At 40.7% G+C, this 20,591-nt stretch overlaps 1 protein-coding gene across 3 annotated transcripts in view; it reads right to left on the bottom strand.

Annotated features, from left to right (window-relative positions):
• The window catches only part of LOC124795286, a 263,102-nt gene that overhangs the window by 220,388 nt on the left and 22,123 nt on the right, over nt 1-20,591 (bottom strand). The gene's annotated exons all lie outside the window — the stretch shown is intronic.

Consider the following 20,591-nt stretch of genomic DNA (forward strand, 5'->3'; position numbering starts at 1 on the left):
CTCAATGTCTCGCTTGACTTCGTCCCGTTTTCTTACTATTTAAATTTGATGTGACTAAACAAGTTATAAACGGCACAAAAGACAGGCAGTTCGCACCATGGGTGATGGCAGAGCTAACATTATTTTAGCGCGTTGTGGAGACGGGAGACGTGAGACGAATCCACTGTCAATGTTACAAACAGAGATATCGATTTGTCGATCGCTGTTGCGTCAAGTTGATGTTTATGGACGTGTGTGATAGGAGAATCTCAGTTGTAGCAAGAATGCTTTAGGGGATTATGTTTGGGATGCACATCATGCAAAATATTTCTGACATGGAAGAATATGAATGTCGATGCTCATCATTTCACTTGTAGCAATTTAATCTCTCCTCTTAGGTTCCTGCCTAACCGTACACTCGGAAATCGCCACAATTCGGAAATAAACAGCAAAGTATTTGTGATAAGGAACAACATGAATTTTATTGGTGCTCTTAATTCGCAGGAATGTAAACTGTCCTCTAACGTTTCTGACTAAAAAAATAATAATAATAATTGACGTGGCGACAGTTCCCCACGCCACCTGTTTACCGAAGATCGTACTACTGTTTCACGTCAACTCATCTGAGATATGGTTACGATGGAGAGGGACACGCCATCTGGAAGGTGCTCCATACGCCATGGAAATAACTGTGAGACTGCGCACTATCTGTTGATAGAACCATGTACTATTTTGTGCGCAGAGACAAATAAAGCTAATGTCAGAGTGGTGTCTGATGGGAGTGACCGTAAAGGCATTGCACATGTACGCTTGTTCCCTTGAGTCACCGCTTTGTGAGTCAGTTTAGTTTTGGAGGGTAGTACAAATAGTTACCATAAGGAATTAGAGCGACTATGGAAAGAAATGTCAAAGGTCAGTACTTTTCTCTAGCAGTTGTATTCACTCACAGTTCTTGTTCTCTGGCAGTTAACAGGCTCCCACAACAGGTAACCTTGAAGTTGGTAACTGTGTGCCTGACTCCATTTAAATGTTGCAGAACCCGATGATATTTCCAGTGAGGATAGTTACTGGAGTGAACAAAATACTTTCGTATTGCTCTGGAAATAACCACTGGCCATCAGGGATTCCAGAAAGTTGACAAATAGCAGTATTCTGTTCTTTCCACTTCTTGTAGTTCCGGAACAGGTGTCACTCTCTTTCCGGCCTGTGGTTGCGTCAGAGGGTATTTACTTTCGTTTCGTGCTCTTGTTTTTCTCGATGTTGTTGCCACTAGGCTAGTAGTAGTAGCAGCAGACTTATACATGCAAAGCTATGATATACTGTAAAGAGTATGCAACATGTTAATATTTTTAGAGGTTTTACACTAACTGAAATATCTGAGTATTGTAGGTGATCTAAACACGGAAAATAGTTGAGTATCTTCTAAAAGGCCCGCCCGGTTAGCTGTGCGGTCTAACGCAGTTTTCCAGGCGGGAAGGCGTGCCGGTCGCCGCCACGAATCCGCCTGGCGGATCAGTGCCGAGGTCCAGTGTGCCGGCCAGTTCCCCTTATTACATCTGCTTTACACTATGTCTGCGATTACTGCGCAAACACTTTCTCCACGTACGCATACACCATAATTACTCTAACATGCAAACATTGGAGTTACACTCGTCTGGTGCGAGATGGGGAGGGGGTGGGGTGGGGTGGGGTGGGGGTGGTTCGAAGGGTTCGAACTACACAATAGGCCTGGGTTCGGTGTGGAGCGGCAGTGGGGTGAGTGGACTGCTGTAGGCTGTTGTGTACCACTGTGGGCTAAGGCGGGAACGAAGCCTCTCCATCCTTTATAGGTCCCCAGTTCCATACAACACAATACAATCTTCTAAAAGTATACCATAAACAAATGGTGGGAAAAACTTGCTCCGTATGGAAACTCAGTATGAAAGACAGCTCTAGTTTTCACAATTTCACTTGGATATCATCTAAAGATTTTGAATTTCTGGCATATATGGTATCACTGTTTCTTAAAAAAAGTAGAAATTTCAGGAAAGCAGTTACATCCAGACATGCTGTTAGTCTTAGCTTTTTGTCAACGGGAGATTCATTCCAGAGCCTTGAGTACTTCCTATTTCGAAGAAAGGTACGACAAATGAGCTTATTTTCTTTTCTCTGCAGTCTTTGTCAGTATTCTACCAAATGTACCAGCAGTTTCCTGCACAGCGTCTTGTTTTATTGCTGTTCTTGTACTGCTTGCTTCACATATTCCACAAGCAGCAGTCAGCTACGTACGATGATGAAATCGACAGTCTGCTGCCTCGTCCACTGTATTTTTGTTTTTTTTTTTTTTTTTTGGATAAATTTAATACAGCAAGAGAAAACAAAACACGTAACAACTCTATGCAACAGACAACACAGTGCAACATATATATACACACTTGTGCCATGCAGCAGTGACATGCGGTAGCAGGCCTGAAATACTGTTTCCTTAGATCTGTACCGACACTGCTATAAATTGATGTTTCCATGTTTCGAAGAATGTTAACAGTGTCCACATAAAGCATCTGGAAAAAAGTTTCGATAATTTCTATGGTTAGTGTGTATGCAGCTTGAGGTCTACTTCACCCAATTAAATCGCCATTGGCTACAGAAGGAAAACACACACCACCACAAGTTAGATTCAGACATCTTTCACCATACTTCAGTTTTTGGTTTAATTCACCATGTTAATCAATTTTTAGTTTTTTCTGCATAATTTGTGGTTGTAGCATGTCAGAAAATAACTTTATTATTGTGGAGCCAGATACCATTTTCATTTTTTGACGAGTTTTTACTGGCTGTTACACACCTGTAATTTTTTAATAACCAATGAAATTCATTACCACAAATTATTATATAACCATTGTATTGTACATCTGAATCGCTGAACTGCAAAATCAACCTAAATCACATTCACCTATTTTTAAGGAAGGTGAGAAAAACAATGTACCGTATAAATTTTTAGAATAAGGTGAAACTGAAGCTGAAGAGTAAAACTCCTCTACTACAGTGGTTCATATGCAACCCAGTTCAAAGTTATATTTCGCGCCACGGCTAACCTAAAGGGCTCTCCATGCTGTCGTCCAAGGGCTCCTCATCACTCGTGGGGAAGCCGTTGACCAGATCACATCAATAAGGTAGGTACACTTCTTCACTTATCCCCCCTTTGGTCGGATCTGACCCAACAGCAGTACAAATGTATCTGGCCAGATGCGACCCAATGCAGTACATATGATCAATTAAAGTATTTGCGTTCGACAATTGTTATGTCTTTACTGGATTTTCGTTTGTGTGTGTAATGTCTATTGTAACATCGTTCATTTATGATTTCAGAAGAATGGCATTCAACACAATTTTTCCACCCCTGAAGAGATTTTGGGAGACATCCAACGGCAAGGCCTCAAAGATGATGACGACATTGCATCTGAAAATGACAGTGAAGTCGCATCTGAAAACGAAGATGAGATCTTGCCCGACATACAGGTTGCAGAGGACTCTGATGTGGACGATGATACCAAAAGCAGATCAAAACAATGAACACGATATATAATGCAGCCGACCGTCAATTTGAGTTGGGAAAAGATGGAGAAAGTATTTGGCAGAACAAACATATTCGTTCTACGTTCGCCAGAGGTCCGCCTATAAATGTCATCAAAGGGAATCCTGTATAAAGAGAAGAGAGTGTTTGGAAAAACTGATATCCTGGAATTAATTTCACTTTTCATCACTGATGAAATGATACATGCAATTGTCATGCGCACAAATAGAGAGACAGATCGCGTACGCTGAAATTACAATAAAGACTATTCATTCACTGGCCACACGAATGACGTTGAATTTAGGGCGTTTATCGGCCTCCTATTTATGAGTGGCACTTTGAAAAGAACCATATCGAATACAGTTGAAATGTTTTTGAAAATGTATGGGCCTTTGATTTTTCGCTCCACGATTCCAGTTCCTTTTGATGATAAAAACATAAGAGAAGAACTAAACAAAAGGACAAATATGGTGCCTTTCGGGAGATTTGGGATCTATTGAACATCAACTGTTCCCGATATTTTGCTCCCTCGCAATTCATTGCCGTCGATTAGACTCTTCTAGGGTTCTGAGGACGCTATCCTTTTAAAATATAGCTCCTGTCCAAACCGAATAAGTACGGTCTAAAAATAAAATGGCTTGTTGATGCGAAATGTTTTTCTTTCTGTGGCAGAATACCGTACGTGGGAAAAGAAACCACATAAAAGGGTGATTTGTCCTTACCAACGCAATATGTTGTGAAAATTAACGAACCACTTAGTGGCACTTGTCGGAATATCACCACTGATAATTGGTTTTCATCGAGTGAGTTGCTTGAAGTGCTGCAAAAAAGGAGACTGACGTACGTTGGTACTCTGCGAAAAAACAAGCCGCAAATTCCTCCATCGTTATTAGCCAACGGCCCTGTCTCGATCTCAACATTTGCTTATGATTATGGAAAAGCGCTTGTAGCACACACTCCCAATAAAAATAAAAAAGTAGTCCTGGTATGATCAATGCATTTCGATAAGGAGGAAGACAGTGTCTCCACATTACCAGAAATAATTTGTTATTACAACATGACTAAAGAAAGAGTCGACGTGTTAAGACAATTTGTGCCGTGCTTCGTCTATGAAGAGAAAAAGCAATCGATGGCCGATACGCTGCTTTCACGTTATCCTTGATATCGTTGGGGTAAACAGCCTAGTTCTTTACAAATGGAACATGAACAGGGAGCCATATCCCAATACAATCCATTCGACTTTTCTCAAAAACTTATCCACTGTGCTGCATCGTCGACAGGAAAGGAGATTCGTATTGTACCTCCTGTGGAAAATCGATGTGTGAGGAATATAAAATTGTCATGTGCCCTGACTGCTCGACCTATGATGAAGAATGTTTATGATAAACAATTGTGATTATTTTTTTGTGAATTTTTTGTTGTTTTGTTTGTTGAATTTTATGGTTTATTATGTGACATTAGAATTGTGTACTTTGAATAGTAGCATGTAGGTATATTTTGAGCCTGGAACTGTAAGGGCTGAATTTACCAGACTGAGGTTACCAGTTATGTGTAAATACAATTTATATTTGATTACGTTGCTGTCTAATTTATGTTTTTCATTCTATAATGTCATTAGTTTTCATTCGTATCCACTTTCCACATGCTACAGGTTTGTTTAACATATGGGTCAATAAAGGCGTAGGACCCGACTCAACAGTAGTGTATGTGTGATCTGAAACCACCATAGTAGAGGATTGAGTAACAGTCAATAGGTTTATTGTCAACATCTCACACCTATATGCTAACCCGTTTCCATTGCAAAAAACTTTTTATGCTGTGGATTTAGGTTGTTTTTGCAATCAATGCATTTGATAATAAAAAATTTCAAAAATACAAAAACAAATTAACTATTTTTATTTAGAATACAGTACACTGTTCTTACGTTTCCTGTAGAGCTATCATACGACATATTTGAATGCTTTCGCTAATTAACATTGTTTACAAATGGAGAAACAAGTATCAAAACAAAATAGTATTTAATGTTTACAGTAGAGAAGTCCATCCAATGTTTCTTGCATATATTGCTGTAGGCCAAGTTAATATTTCATTCCAGAAGGATGACACACTTTCATTGCCAGGAACAAATCAAAACACATTGTTTACTGTCTTCAATTTTCTTCACCCCAACAGGTACTTTCATTGCCTTGTAACACTTTTCATATGGGAACTGTGGTTTCTTGCTTTGGTCAATTTCAAGGAGAAGTTATTGGTCTGAAGCCCATTAATGAATGCCATTGCTTCCCCAACCCCGGCATTGATAATTTATAATGGAAATGATGAAACTTTGAAATATTTAGAGGTACCTTGTCAGTCCTTGGAACATCTCGTTTCAATAGAAAAGCAAGTCGTCTTATAAATTGATAGCCACCACTTCTTGAAGTCTACTATTTCGTCTCCATCCACTAAATGCATGGTGAAATTACAGTTTACAGTTACTATACGTTCAATTAATTCATGGATTGAGAGCTCTTTTTACTACCCCAAATACCCATCACATGGCAGAAATGAATGACCGCGGATAGGGTAAAAATGTACAGTCTTTTCAAATCGGTCTAACTCCACAAGAGATAAATGCAGGCAGGTCATTGTGTTGTGTTTGTTCTGTCCCGGGCAGTTATCGGAAAACAGAAGTAAGTTGTTCACATCTTGGGCTATATATTCGTTGAGACCTTGTATGTAGATTATGTACACAAAATACTGCAACACTCAACTGGCGCAAGTAGAACAGCTCTTGCAATTGGACATGAGGAAGTTGAACATTTTGCATGTAGTCGAAACATAAAGCAGTAGTTCTAGGATTACTCTTCAACTGTATTTTCCCATCTTGCAGGGCATCATAAAACATAAATCTTGGATGTGGACAATCTTCTCTGCTACAGCTGCTCGTTTTTCTGCCTCATTGAATGGTTTTGACTTAATGTTTAATGTCAACTCTTTGCAGGTGCAGCAAGTGTCTACTTTAGATCTAAAGCAAGAGAAAAGTTTTCATGAAAAATTTTATCACAGTACTCATATTTCACTGGATAGTTAGGATGTTTGGCAATAAAAAGTTGGTGCCTTTTTTCACAGATAGTTCACAGTCAACGTAGTGCACAGTGCGGCTACCATGCTGACTTTCCTTAGTGGGGAATGATGTAATGTGATCTGCAATTTTGACAATTTCCTTTGACGGCATAGCATTAACACACTTACATTTCCCTCTTTCGACTTTCGCTGTCTGCCCACTACACAGCAGTTAGCGAATTCTTTTAGCTCCTGCATAAATACTTAGAAAAGATTTTCTACATAGCTCAAATCGTTTGTCTCCAAGGAGAACTCAGCAGCTAAAAGATTTTTCAAGCCTGCACCCCTTCCCACTCCTTGGGTGGTGTGTTTTGACATAACTAACTGTGATCATTCCTTGCAGGAAAAGGTCCTGGTCATTCTTGCATTCCATGAGCTGAAGCTTGAGTTCTGTTGTTTTCTGCAATAGCACTAAAACAGCTTCTTCGACACTTGCAGTCTTCTCCTGTCACCTTTTTCGGAATTTCTTTGCCTCTATAATTCACATGTTCCTCTCCATGAATTTTAGCTTTCTTCATAATATTTCTTTGATATTCCAAAGAATGTATCATCCTTTTCTTCTCATAACTGGTAATGCACGCCACTTCATCCATTTCCACAAGAATATTAAAATCAATAATGCCAATTTCTTTCGTACAGTTGTACCGCAATTTACTGTAGAGCCAACAGTTGAGAAGAAAAATAACCGAAGTCCTGGACTTCGGACGTTTCTGCACTCTGTTCAAACTTCCTACCTCTGTTTGAATGGCAACAACCGATGAATTTGGCTGTTTTCGTGCACAGTCATTTTATACATTCTATTGGTGAGAACTACGATTTTTAATCATATATGGCAAATTACATATATATTTGCTCGTATTTTGGGGGTTTTGACGTTCTCCTCAATTCTGCCCCAGTTTTACATTTCTTTTTTCTGGACCCTACAAAAACGAAACTCTCTCTCTCTCTCTCTCTCTCTCTCTCTCTCTCTCTCTCTCTCTCTCTCTGTGTGTGTGTGTGTGTTTGTTTTTTCAAGCCAAGCACTGAGACTTGACTGGGTTAGCAATATAGCTACCAGGGTGATTCTGACCCCCTGGGGGTAACACTGGCGCTAGCATCAGTTTCAACTTCTTCTTTCCATTTCTGGATAAACTTATTATATCTCTATATGGAAGAGAAAATGGAAGCTGTAGCTGAATCTCTGGTTTCGTACTTAAAATCTCCATGTGGGGGAAAACATAGCCTTTTAAAATGAAAAAAGAAAGAAAATTGATGAGATCCCTGGTAAAGTTTTTTAGCTGTTCGTGCAATGAACATTGGACCAAAATCATTCAAAAGGTCATCAAATGAAAATGTGTTTACACTGTATAAAAAGTTTGAATTGTCTGTAGAATGAAACTGCCAGAGAATGGAAACTGCTGAAAGTGATTTGATCTTTCAGACAATCCAGTTGTTGAAAGTGACTGTCAAGATCTTTTTCCAAAGGACTTTGTTTTGGTGAAGTAGTTGGTGGTAAAATGGGGAAGCAAACTTTCCACTGCGTTTCTCTTAGTCAAAAAGTTGCAACGAAGGAAAAGTTAGTTGAAGTAAATGGGGCTTCATGCCACTGACTCAATGAAAAGTACATTTATTCCAAAAGAACACAACATATCCACTGTCCCATTCCATTATATCATTGGAAAGCTTTCTGTCTCCACCAGAATTACATGCTGATGGGCATAAAATGTAGTTTAAATTTCCAGGGAGGAGCTTAGTAAAAGATTTTTTAGCAGTAAAAGTTTTTTGTAGTGTATTTTAAATAGAAAATTGAAAATTATACTCACAGACGTGAGTCTTTCATTGATACCTATCTTATCAATATTTTACAAAACATTCAGTTTTCAATGGGGATCATTGTGACCCCTTTACAGGGTCATACTTTTACTGCACTACACTAACATTTATTCCAGGACCATGCTGTACATTTTTATAACAAAGGAAATTCGCAGGGTCAATGTAACCCCATGTCACAGAGTAACACTGACCCATTTCAATTTTTTTTTCTACTAACCTGTGAAAAATTTAACATACACAGTGCACTACAGGTGTGTATACAAAAATAATGTACAATAATAAAAATCACAATGAACAGAAATTGATATAGGTATGAGACATTGTACATTAGTCTGGGATGACCAGTGTCTTTGGAATCTATGCTAGTTGATGTGGATGAGGTCTCTGTGTTCGAGATACCTTATTACATTTGACCTCGGGATATGCTCTAAGAATCTACAACAGTTGAATATGAAAGATGTTGGATGGTAGTTTTGTGAATCACTTCTGCTACCCTTCTTGTAGAAAGGTGTGACATGCACATTATTTTGTTTACTGGGCACAGATTTTTGTTTGAAACATTTACAATATGTAAGGTTAAAAGAAAAGCTAACTCAGGTGCAGTTTTTGAACAATATCTGACAGGTACTCTATAAGGCCCCTGCGACCAAATTCAATTAGCTGTTTTTCACTACTACAGATACCAATATCTATGGCCCTCACCTTTTCAGTGGTGCAAGACTCTTCCTTTGTTACGATGGATTTGAAAATGGTGTTTGGCATTTCTGCTTTTATTTTACTAATCTCAATTTCAGTTGTAGTGGAAGACAAGACCTAAAAACTTTTTAGGGGGTTGGGTGTAATAACTTATGTTCTCCCGACTTCTGTCTTCCTTGTACAAGGCCCCTCAACCTACCACTGACATACCACTTGAAGTGGATGAGGGCAGACATATCCTGCTCTTCTGGTAGAGGAGACATTATCTACAGGACAGGGTAGTACATGGTGGTATTAATTAAACTTGTACTACTTGAGATGGCCCCCATGAAAATTGAGTGATCATAGGACAATGAAACTGTGGAAACATTTGTAAGTATATGTGGAAGAGAAATAACTAATGAACCATTGAAAGAAAGACATTTTAATTCCCAAAAGAGGGTAACATTTATTGACTGCATACCGTGTTATGTTCCAGGTTACAAATGTTGCTTAATTTGACAACCATCTGCATTCACAATAGCCTGAAAGTGTACAGATACCACTCACTATTTTTCAGTTTCAACATTTTGTTGATACAGGACCAGCAATCTTCTTTTAATATTTCATGAAGCCTGTATTAACAAATCTGCCACAATTGCATTACATATGTCTGGTGACTAGTTTCAAACCAACTAGCCATTCTCAATCTAACCTACTGAGACTGCACTGAAAGTGCCTGATCTTAATAATGAACAATCTTAATAACGAACATCACAATGGCATTATATACTTTACAGAGTAACCATTGATAACTGTCACAATCAACAAGTGCTTACTTTGCAAGTCAGCACATGTTGATTATGGCAGTCATCTGTGATTATTTTGTGAGACTTCTGTAGGTCAAACTTGGGAATGAACCAGCTGATTTGAAATTAATCGCCAAACATATGCACAGCAACTGTGACAGATTTGTTAATAGACGCTTCATGAAACATTTCACAATTGTTCACAGCACTTTTCGAATGGTGGGGTATGGAATGTTCAGCTGTCATGGCAGCTGGTGCATACTGCTTCATGGTTGCACACCATCCTCTGCCATGTCAACAATAACTTCTTCAACAATTTGTGGTCCAATAGGCTGTTGGTCTCTGCTAGGAGCAATTTCCAAATTGCCAGTTAATTTGTACTTCTGAATCATGTTCTCCAATGCCTGTGCAGAAAAAGGACCTCTCTGTATTCCTTTAGTGCACCGATACTCATGAAGAGCAGCAGCACAATTGCTGCTGTTTCGCTAAAACAGCTTCACAAGTAAAGCTCTGTTCACATTGTCCAGATCCATGTTTACTATCTGCATGTGCAATGCAGACTGATGCTTGTTTTTCAACAATACGTCAGTGTACCAGTACCAGTGCCTCATGACAAGTCATGTCCGCCCCGGTAGCTGAGTGGTCAGCGTGACAGACTGTCAATCCTAAGGGCCCGGGTTCGATTCCCGGCTGGGTCTGAAATTTTCTCCGCTCAGGGACTGGGTGTTGTGTTGTCCTAATCATCATCATTTCATCCCCATCGACGCGCAGGTCACCGAAGTGGCGTCAAATCGAAAGACCTGCACCAGGCGAACGGTCTACCCGACGGGAGGCCGTAGCCACACGACATTTCCATGACAAGTCATCACACAAACACTATTAACACACAAAACCTGCAGCAAACAGTTTTAACATCATTTCTATTAAGATGGGAACCCATCAAGTAATAGTTTTCCGTCTACACTGGCTTGAGTAGTGAAAGTTTAATTATAACCACATTGCACTTGAGGTAACTTTGGTATAAATCTTTTGGTAGCCAACCCATGACATCCATTCACAGCAGCTTCCAATTGCTTGAAAGCAGCCACAACGCACTCTAGCTGATTAAAAACAGCAACTAACTCATCCCGTATCCAAGAACAATGTTCATAGCCTTCTGTTCACTGCTGCTATAACTGTGTAAACCATAAACAGCGCCAAAGTCATTGTAAGCTATGCACTGAATGAAGACCAATAGTGCAAACCAGGAAATCAAGCAACAGAGCTGGTTTATAGCTGAGGTATGTGTAGTAATATGACGATGTAAGAAACACTTCATATTGTACAGAACAGAAAGATACTGGATGCCCTGAGGACCTAGCATTGTGTGAGCAGTATGACCCATGCACCACACCAGTTCTGTCATCTTGCAGCTCGTGGCAGAGACCGCTGCAGAATCTAGATGTCCCTATCAATATCTGCTAAAGGTGGGAATACTATTCGCTCTCCTCCTGTCCCCAAATCAGTTCCTCACATAGGCCTAATACTGGCAGGAATTGTGTCGTTTAAAGCATGAGTCGGGGGTGGGGGATGGGGGGTAGGGGGAGGTGTAGTAGCATGGCCTCATCTGCACTGGCCAATTCTGATAGCTTGGATTGGTACTGCAGTGGCAGTGTTGAGGAGCTGCCATCATATAATAGGCAGAGTGCTATGCTGGTACAACTGGGGCTAGACCTGTCTGCGTGCTTCAGGTTGTTCTGGAGAGTAGAGGCACTGGGTGATGGCTGGTTTTATTGGTGGATCAAGAGAGTGTGATCAGCCAAGACATCAAATAGCTGATGTCCACTGTAGACTTTGACCACCTGGGTGCACCCTGAGTGTCAGCCAAAAGTGTGCACCTAGACCTACATGCAGGCCGGATTTTACTTAGGTTGGGATCACTGCAAAGGACACGGGAGGTCCAACAAACTTTGATGCCTGTGCACATGCAAGATTTTGGCTGAACTGAACCACTGATGGCGGTGGATAGGTTTGCAATGAGGTAGCTGTGGAGTGCTTCCTCAGTTGATAACATCAGCATCTCTTACGCACTTGAGTCTTAAGCATCATTACCATTCACTAAGCCTCTGTGTTAGACGCTGAGTGGAAGCAGCACTGGTCAGGTGCTCACTACTGTTGCATTGACAGGAATCTTCTAACAGCTGTTACATAAACTGGGGATTGTTGTCAGACACTAGTGCATGTAGCACTCTCTCGATCACAAAGCTTGCAAGAAGGGCACATATCGTATGGTAGCATGAGAGGTCGTTGATGGCATTTCTGCCATAAAGGAAAAGTTGGAGAGATTAACCCCTGAAAGGCCTGGCAAAATAAATGAGTACTCTCCACTGGGAGTGGTCTGGGGATAACTGAAGATACATTTAATGGTAGGGCTTGCTGATTAAGGCATCAGAACAACTAATCTTTACACATGTTTGGATTGTCAGGCTCAGTCTTGTTTTTTATAAAAATTCAGCTAATATGGATGGAGCAATTTTTTTGCAGTGACGGAGAAGTAGAAATATTAGTCTGAGCATGTAGCTATCTACATCTAATAGGTAATTAAGAAGAAATAGCACTTGTGCTGACTGAATCAAAATCTGGAATATCTGTTTTCCAGACACTGTATTTGACTGAACTAGCAAATCCACTTAAGGCCCTAATATGTAAACATGACAGAGAAGACAGTTTCTCAAGTCCAGTTTTAATTTTCTGAAAGGTGTGCACTTGTAAACACAGGGACTGACAAAACTTTGCACAGCACAGGGTTGTGGACTGACGCTGTGGCTACTTTGTGTGCTGTAAGTGGATAGTCGTCCAGAGTTCATTGCAAGTGTTGATCATTTGTAAAACAAACTATTTTCAGGTGATCCAACTCTGCGTCGAGGTCAATAGGCAGGTGGGACAGAGTGCCTGCACTGGATGTTGGGTAGTGGGGTGAAAGTGAATTTCATAGTTATATCCATTTAAAAACAATGTCCACTGCTGCAGACACAGCTCTGGCTGTTCCAAGAGCTTAGACCATTGACAAAAAATCAAAAGTAAAGGTTTGTGGTTGGTTAACAGGTAGACTTTGCTGCTACACAAATGTACATAAAACTTCCCAACCCGATAGCTTATTGCTAAGGCCGCCTCCTCAACTTGAGAACAGTTCATCTGCATCACGGCTAATGTTTTGGAAGCACAGGTGATTGGTCTTTCAGAGTCATCCAACAGTTTATGAGACAAAACTACCACAATCCAGAATTGGGATTTATTCACTGCAAGCATAAACTGCAAGAGTGTTGTATACAGCACCATGTACTGTTTGATTCTGAGACACACCTTAAGGGGGTTGAAGAGCCTGTTGATAGGCAGCTGACCACATAACTTGATGCCCCTTTTTGTGCTGCCGATTCAATGAGTGCGTGGTTTGTGCTGTTTGGAAATAAACTATGCATAGTATGTGATCTTCCACAGAGAAGACTATAACTGTTTCAGGTTAGTAGGTGCTGGCATATTTATCATTGCATGAACACTGTTGCACATGGGCATAATACCTTCACTACTTAAGAGATGCCCCAGATATTTAAAACTGGGTACGAAAGAATGACACTTGTTTAACTGATAACATAAGCAGTTTTCGAAGAGCTTCCTGAAAGGAGATTCAGGGTTCCTGCAATATTCCACATGCATCGCTAGTACAATGATGATGTATAAATAGATAATGCATTGTAATATCCTGAATCAACTACAGCAAGTATTTTTGGAATATGGGGCGGATACCAGCAACCCCAAATGATAAATGACAATACTGGTAAAGCCAATTGTGTATTTAAGACCAGCAGCTGTTTTGATTTGCTATCTTATGGAGTTGCTTGTTTTAAACTGATTTTTTAAAAATATTGGCCACCAGCTAGTTTTGTTAATAATCCTATGGGAGAAACCTAGGACAGATGTATGATGATTATGGGTTAAACAGACAAAACATCTTTATCAGTATCTCATTGCACTGTAAATTCATGTAAAATTGAGTGCAACAAGAAGAGAATTGACAGTTCCAGGGTTTGTGACCTTGTCATCATGGTTGAAAATCTGCATGACAGTAGTTCGTGTCAAATGGTTACAAGTGAGGTAAAAGCTGCAGTCATCACTGAAGGATACTCCAAGAAGGGTTATCATAGTCCGTAATACTAAAATGGGGTGATAAATGATGACTATAATGACTAGAAAGTCAGTTAGCTTAAACTGATGGAGAAATAAAACATATACATAAAAAATTCAAAATTATATAGCAGTGCAGATGTAAAAAGTAGCTGGAGGCCACTATGCCATTCCAAGTAGTAGTAACCCCCCCCCCCCCCCCTACACATCCACTTGACACCAAACATTGAGGTATTATAAATTTTACTATAAAATCAGCTTTCTCTCAAGAAATATGTACTTTTTTTTTAGCTGCTATCCTATCGTCCACAAGTAAATGGCTGATTGCTTGTGTCAAATCAGCCAGCAGTGGACATTCTGTTATGGTGTGGGGTATTGTGAGATAACAATCACATCTGCATTGGAGGAGTCCTCATCAATCTGCATTGGTGGAGTCCTCTTGACTTAGAACAAACTTGTGAGTCTGGTGTACCTGATACGTAGTCACCACTGTAAAATGGCATCATCTTGAGAGAAATATGTCATAATTTGGTGGACCTCTTGATTGGCTTCAGCTTGTTGAGGTTCGTGGTAGCTTGCCTTTCCATAACCCAGGTTTTCAAAATTTCCTGCAACAGCTGAAATCATAGGTCTGTGCCCAGTATTTGTGAGTTTGCATTGGTTCTCTAGTTAATTTGTTGGCAAGCTCAATTCCTGGAATACTCACATGGCTGAGAACCCAGATGAATGTTACAGTGGTTCTGCAGCTGTGGATGTCAACTAATAGGTTTTGGAAGTAAGTGACCAACACATTTCTGCAGTTTCACTGAGATATGCCTTGTAAGCAGCTCATGAAGTCGCAACAAACAAGGAAGTCCTTTGTGGTGAGAGATTTAATGGACTGCAGAGCCCATGATATGCCACCCAACTCTGCAGTATATATACTGTATGGACTCAGCAGAGAATACTTTTCAGGCCTCTTTGTGTATATATATGCATAATCTATCGTGCCAATTTCCAATCCACCTTTGAAGATGAATGTCAAATTTGGGTACTTGTGGAGAACTGAATGGGAAAAGCACCCAAGAATGATGGAATCAGCATTTTCCTTAGGTCCACAGAAAAGGTCCATTGAAATCACAGGACTGTGCACACACTACAGTGTGCTGAGAAGGAACTCATGTTTACTGACAATACGGGATAGCTGGAGGTCCTTATATAGAACTTCCAATCGTGTCCCAACTGGTCTACCTATTTTTGGGTGTAAACAGTGTGAATTGTTGGCTGTAAAACAAGAATTGAGTAACATGGATAGGCGGGCACCTGACAGATTGTGACCGCATAGTTCATCAAGAGTTGCTGGTGTCTGGCACTCATGAGGGTGGAACACCAGTTTCCACTAAGAAGGCTGTCAACATTGCTTTTAAGGAAGTCACTAGTTACCACCTGCATACAACTGTGATGGACAGGGTCTAATAAGCAGAGTACTGACGGTGCTACCGATCCATAGGCAACGCATCCATAGACCAAAATCAAAGCTCCATATAATCACAGAAGAGCCATGTGTAAGTATAGGTTTCCACGGCGATTGTCACTGTCAATAAAATTCTTCTGGGCTGTTGGCTGCATTGTCAATATATAAAATTGTCTGACATTTCGGCCAATTACAATAGTGGCCAAAACATCAGACAATTTCATGTACTGACAATGTGGTCAACAGCCCAGAAGAATTTTACTGACAAGAACTGTGTGGTCTATGTACCTTAAGGTGCTGTCGAGAAATCTGAGGATATTAATTTCCCTCAGACAATTTGCCTTGAGCTGGTATACATGTTGTCACCATGTTAACTTACTGTCAAATAACAGGCCTAAAAATTTGAAAGTTTAGATGACTTCAAGTAACTGGTTAACAAGGTAAAGTACAGAGTGCGGATTGCAGATGCACAGTCCTGAGTCTACAAAAATCCATGACACAAGTTTTTGCAGGAGAAAATTGAAACATAAGATTCAGGGTCCAGTTATGTACTTTCTACAAGGCCTCCTGAAGTTGGTGTTCTGTGGTGCACAATGATGTTGAGCTGTAATACACATAAAGGTCATTCACCTGCAGTAACAGTGAGATTTAACATCCCATGGTAGTCAGGGTACACTAACTGCGATGGTGAAGAGGGTTACGCTCAGAACTGCCCTTGAGGAACCCTCAATTTCCTTTATGTATTGGTTTCTGAGGTTTGAACCTATACAGACCTGGAACAATAGGAGGGATCAGAAATTCTGTATAAGCAGCCCTGGAATCACCACTCATGCAGAGTAGTCAGAAGCTGATAGAGCCAGGTGGTATCAAATGCTTTCTACAAGTCAAAGAACACAGCAATCAGGTATTGGTGATGTGCAAAAGCATTGCTCACGCTAGATTCCAAGCAAATCGGTTGGTCTGTGTTGGACTGGAATGTCCGAAAGCCACTTTTAAATTGAAATACATGTCATCTGACTTCTAGGCACCAACACAGTTGTCAGCTGACCATTCTTTTGAATAATTTACATAGCCATTCATTAGAGAGATTAGTTGATAATTATTCAAAATCAGAGTATCTTTCCCTGAACAATAATACCCTCCCACCACTGGAGAGGAAAGTCCTCTTCCTGCCTAATACAACTTAAAAACCTGAGGATGTGTTTCATGTTTTTGTTGCTAAGGCATTTAAACATTTGACTGTGGATTCTTTCGGGTCCAGAGGCTGTGTCGCGACACTCTCCTAAAGTGCTGTGGGATTCCCAGTCTCTAAATGAAACATTGTATGATTAAAGGCCTTGTGCACAGAAGGATAAATAGTTTCACTCCAGCACACAATTCCAACTTAGGAAATTAAAATGGTAGTCACTGCATACAGCCAATTAGGTGAAGTGTGCCACGAAACTTACAGCAATGACTTCAGGATCAGTACAGATGTTGCCACAGAGAGAGAGAGAGGACAGGTACTACTACAGATACTCAGTGGTTGGAAATGCGGCAGAGTGTAGTCCATATTTGCAATAAGTGGGTGTTGGCTCTCATAAACTATATATGTTGATCCCAACACTCCAACTTTCTCTTCTTTATTAAAAATTGTGCTCTTGCAAAAAGTCTCTTGAATGATATTAACATAGTAGGATGCCATTCGGTCAATGAAGTGCACTTCGACTCCCTTTGATAGCTGCAGCTATTTCTTCAGATCAACAAGGCACTGGTTTCCAGCAGGAAGAGCCTTAAGAATAGAGTATTGTTGCTTCATGAAAATAGTATCTTATACCACCGCTGCGTCATCCTTTTCTTGACTGGTTTTAAAAATTGCTCTGGTGATATAAGCTTGCCAGTTGGCTTTCCAAAGCAACCAATTTTGTGCATGTTCTGTTGGTTGGTGGTTGGAGAAAGAGAGAGTAATAGGAAAGTGATTGCTGTCACAGAGGTCACCATGGACATACCAATGGATTGAGTGTACTGCCAAGTATGTTCCATACGCTGTAATGAAACATGTTGTAGCTCCCGTGTTAACCAGGCATGCTATCAGTTCTGAAATTCATTGCTCGATTACTTGGCCCCTGCTAGGTGTGGCGTAGCTGTCTCATAGAAGATTGTCAGCATTGAAGACTGCCAGAACAGCCAGAGCTTGTAATGCAGTGGCACCTGATCACTAAAAGTGTCGAACCTTATGAGCATGCAGACTGCAATAGGTGCCCTCTCAGAGTTAATGCAATTTACGCAGTAGGATTTGTAATAGCAAGGAACTGGGTTTCTGAGAGCTACATCTCCTGAAGTTCCATTCCCAGCTGTAAAGTAGCCATTAACTGATGGAGTTAAGCCAGCTGATGATATGGTAGCCATTACAGTTTCACCAAAGGAATGTCAGATTGGGGTCAGAGAAAGCAGTGAAAGCAAAAAGGAACTACAAATTACTTTGCTGCTGAGTTGTACTCCTCCTGAATGGGCAATTCTTCATCGGCATTCGTGTGTTTCACCACAGAGCTGGGGAGAAGGGTATAGGGGTTTGGATCAATGAGAGCAGTAAAATTTAGTTTAACTTTTGATTTATCCTTCTTGTCCTCTCAGGTTTCAGTTTCTGTGACTCCGTCACCCACTGGATGGTGGTACACTACTGGTCTCCATTTTCCTGGGAGGAAGAAACCTTCACAGGTGTTCTCTTCCCTGATGATGCACCAGGGGAAAACAAGGTATCTCTAGCTGCACTCAAGTGCTGGTTACCACAGGTGCTGTGGGTCTGGGAGTCTAGGAAGCTGATGTCCTCTATATTGGCACTGACTTGAGGCTAGGTCCAAAGATCTTGCCATCGCTTTATGGGTGGATTTTGGCACAATATTTGCAAAGTTTGACATCTCATTGACTGGAGTAGAGTCATTCAAAATTTCTCTTACTATCTTGATAAGACAGGCGGTCATTTTTTTTATATCTCTGGATGTTTTCCTCTCGTTTGAAAACAGAAAATGTCAGCGAACAAAGGGGGTGTGGTTCGCATTCTGGGTAGTTTAAGCTTGTAATGGGGTGTTAATGAAGGCTGCCGTCATGCCCTGTCCTTCTGCACACACCCCAAAAGTAATTTCACTAGTTTTGTGGGAGGACATGTGGGTAAAACTCAGGGCACCTAAAACATCTTATAGGAGTGGGAGAATAGGGTCTGACACCAATCTTATAAAGCATGACCTTAACTTGCTCACAGATATAAAACTTCCATCAAAGGCTAGGCTAAAAGCTTCAGTGTCCAACCTGTTATCCTTAGGTCCTCTCTGAATGAGACGAACAAAATGAAGTCCATGCTGCTCTAGGCTGGCACACAGTTCTCAATGTTTTTGTAGCATTAGGTCCATACAGAGACTGACTAATTGAATCCTGTTGGGTTTGTTATGAGGAGAGATGGTAACCAGCATATCATCAAGCTAGCAACAGGCTTGAAGGGTATGTGACTGGTGGGCATTCAAAGTTTTGACCAATAGATACCATTTTTCATTTTCCCTTTTGCAGCAACTTCTCAGAGCCTCCCATTACATTTTCAGCAAAAAAATTTGGCTTCATTGTTGCAAAAGATTCTCCATCAGCTCTGAAAACAACATTGGCTTCATTGTTGCAAAAGATTCTCCATCAGCTCTGGAGCAATCTAGAACTGGGTGAACTGTCCACCTCCATTTCTCCTTGCTTGCCCCTCATCCCATGGTGTGGCCAAAGAAGGTAACATCAGGGGTTGTAAGTCTTTGCATTAAAATTGTGTTTTTTATCTGCTGAGATGGCCGTGTTGGCAGAGCCATCAGTGTGGGTGAGACTGATCCATTTCACTGTGGATCTTCCGACCTGATGGTACTCGTTCTAGCAGAATGCTGTGCCCTGTGGTGCTACGCCACCATGACACAAAAGCTACCTCGCATAGCAGTTCCAGTGCTCAGGAATGGACAGGCACCTACTTCTCAGCATACATGGGGAGGTTACAGCTCAGGCATCAGCAGTGTGATCCCTGCATTGCCAGGAGGCTACATCTGTGAGGGTACATAACCCCACCCCCCCAACCCCTCTCAAATGCTGATTAGCTATCATAATGGATTTCAGGTGCGAACATAAATCCACTTTCGTAGTAGGTACAGATCACAGTGCAAGGTGTATAAATTACACACCACTAAAATGTTCTTCCACAAATGCCCCACACTTCTGCAAAATTTAGAAAAGTGGAGATCAAACCCTGAAAGTGGACTATAAGTAATTAAGCCAAACAGGTTGAGGGAAAGGTTGTAAAAGGAGCTACACCTGACAGGCATCATAATAATAGCCATGTTATCAATGTAATATCAATGTAAAAGCTTGACTAGGTATAGGACTCCTTTTAGCCTCTTGCCTCTTACAACAAGCAATAAATAACAGCAGATCTATTCTAGTCCAAGACTGCATATGATAGAGTTCAATGGTGGACTGAGCATTGATAATCACACAGAAATCACCACATTTGCATAAAGACCTATTAGCTTTTTTAATGACAACCATAGGTGTCATCCATTGACTGGATGATGCCAGTGCAATGACGTCCATCCTGAAGCCACACGAGTCGCCTGAACCTCATTTCTACCAGCAAACGATAGTGGCAAGCTTTACTAAATTTTGGCACCACTGATGGTTTTATAGATACACTATGCAATAAAATTTGTTACACAATTTAGTGATGGTTCAAATGTTTCTCTGTACGAGTTGCAAAGAGAATCCAGATAAAAAAGGGTACTGTTGTGTACACTAAATTGACTTGGCCCACTATTTTCAAAACCAAATGCTGTAAAAACATCTAAAACAAAATCAGAACAATATTAGGCAACTCTGCTACTAAGAATGTTTCTGAACTTAGCTGTAAGTGGCAATTCTCTGAGGAGAGGAACTGTCTTCTGGCAGTAAGATATGTCTTGCCCTTCACTGAGCCCTTTACAGTAAAGGTGAACGACTCACCTATACCTGTCTCCATTGATCATGGCAGTTCTGGTGTCTAGCTGGAACT

Source organism: Schistocerca piceifrons, chromosome 4, assembly GCF_021461385.2.
Source record: "Schistocerca piceifrons isolate TAMUIC-IGC-003096 chromosome 4, iqSchPice1.1, whole genome shotgun sequence".
NCBI lineage: Eukaryota > Metazoa > Arthropoda > Insecta > Orthoptera > Acrididae > Schistocerca > Schistocerca piceifrons.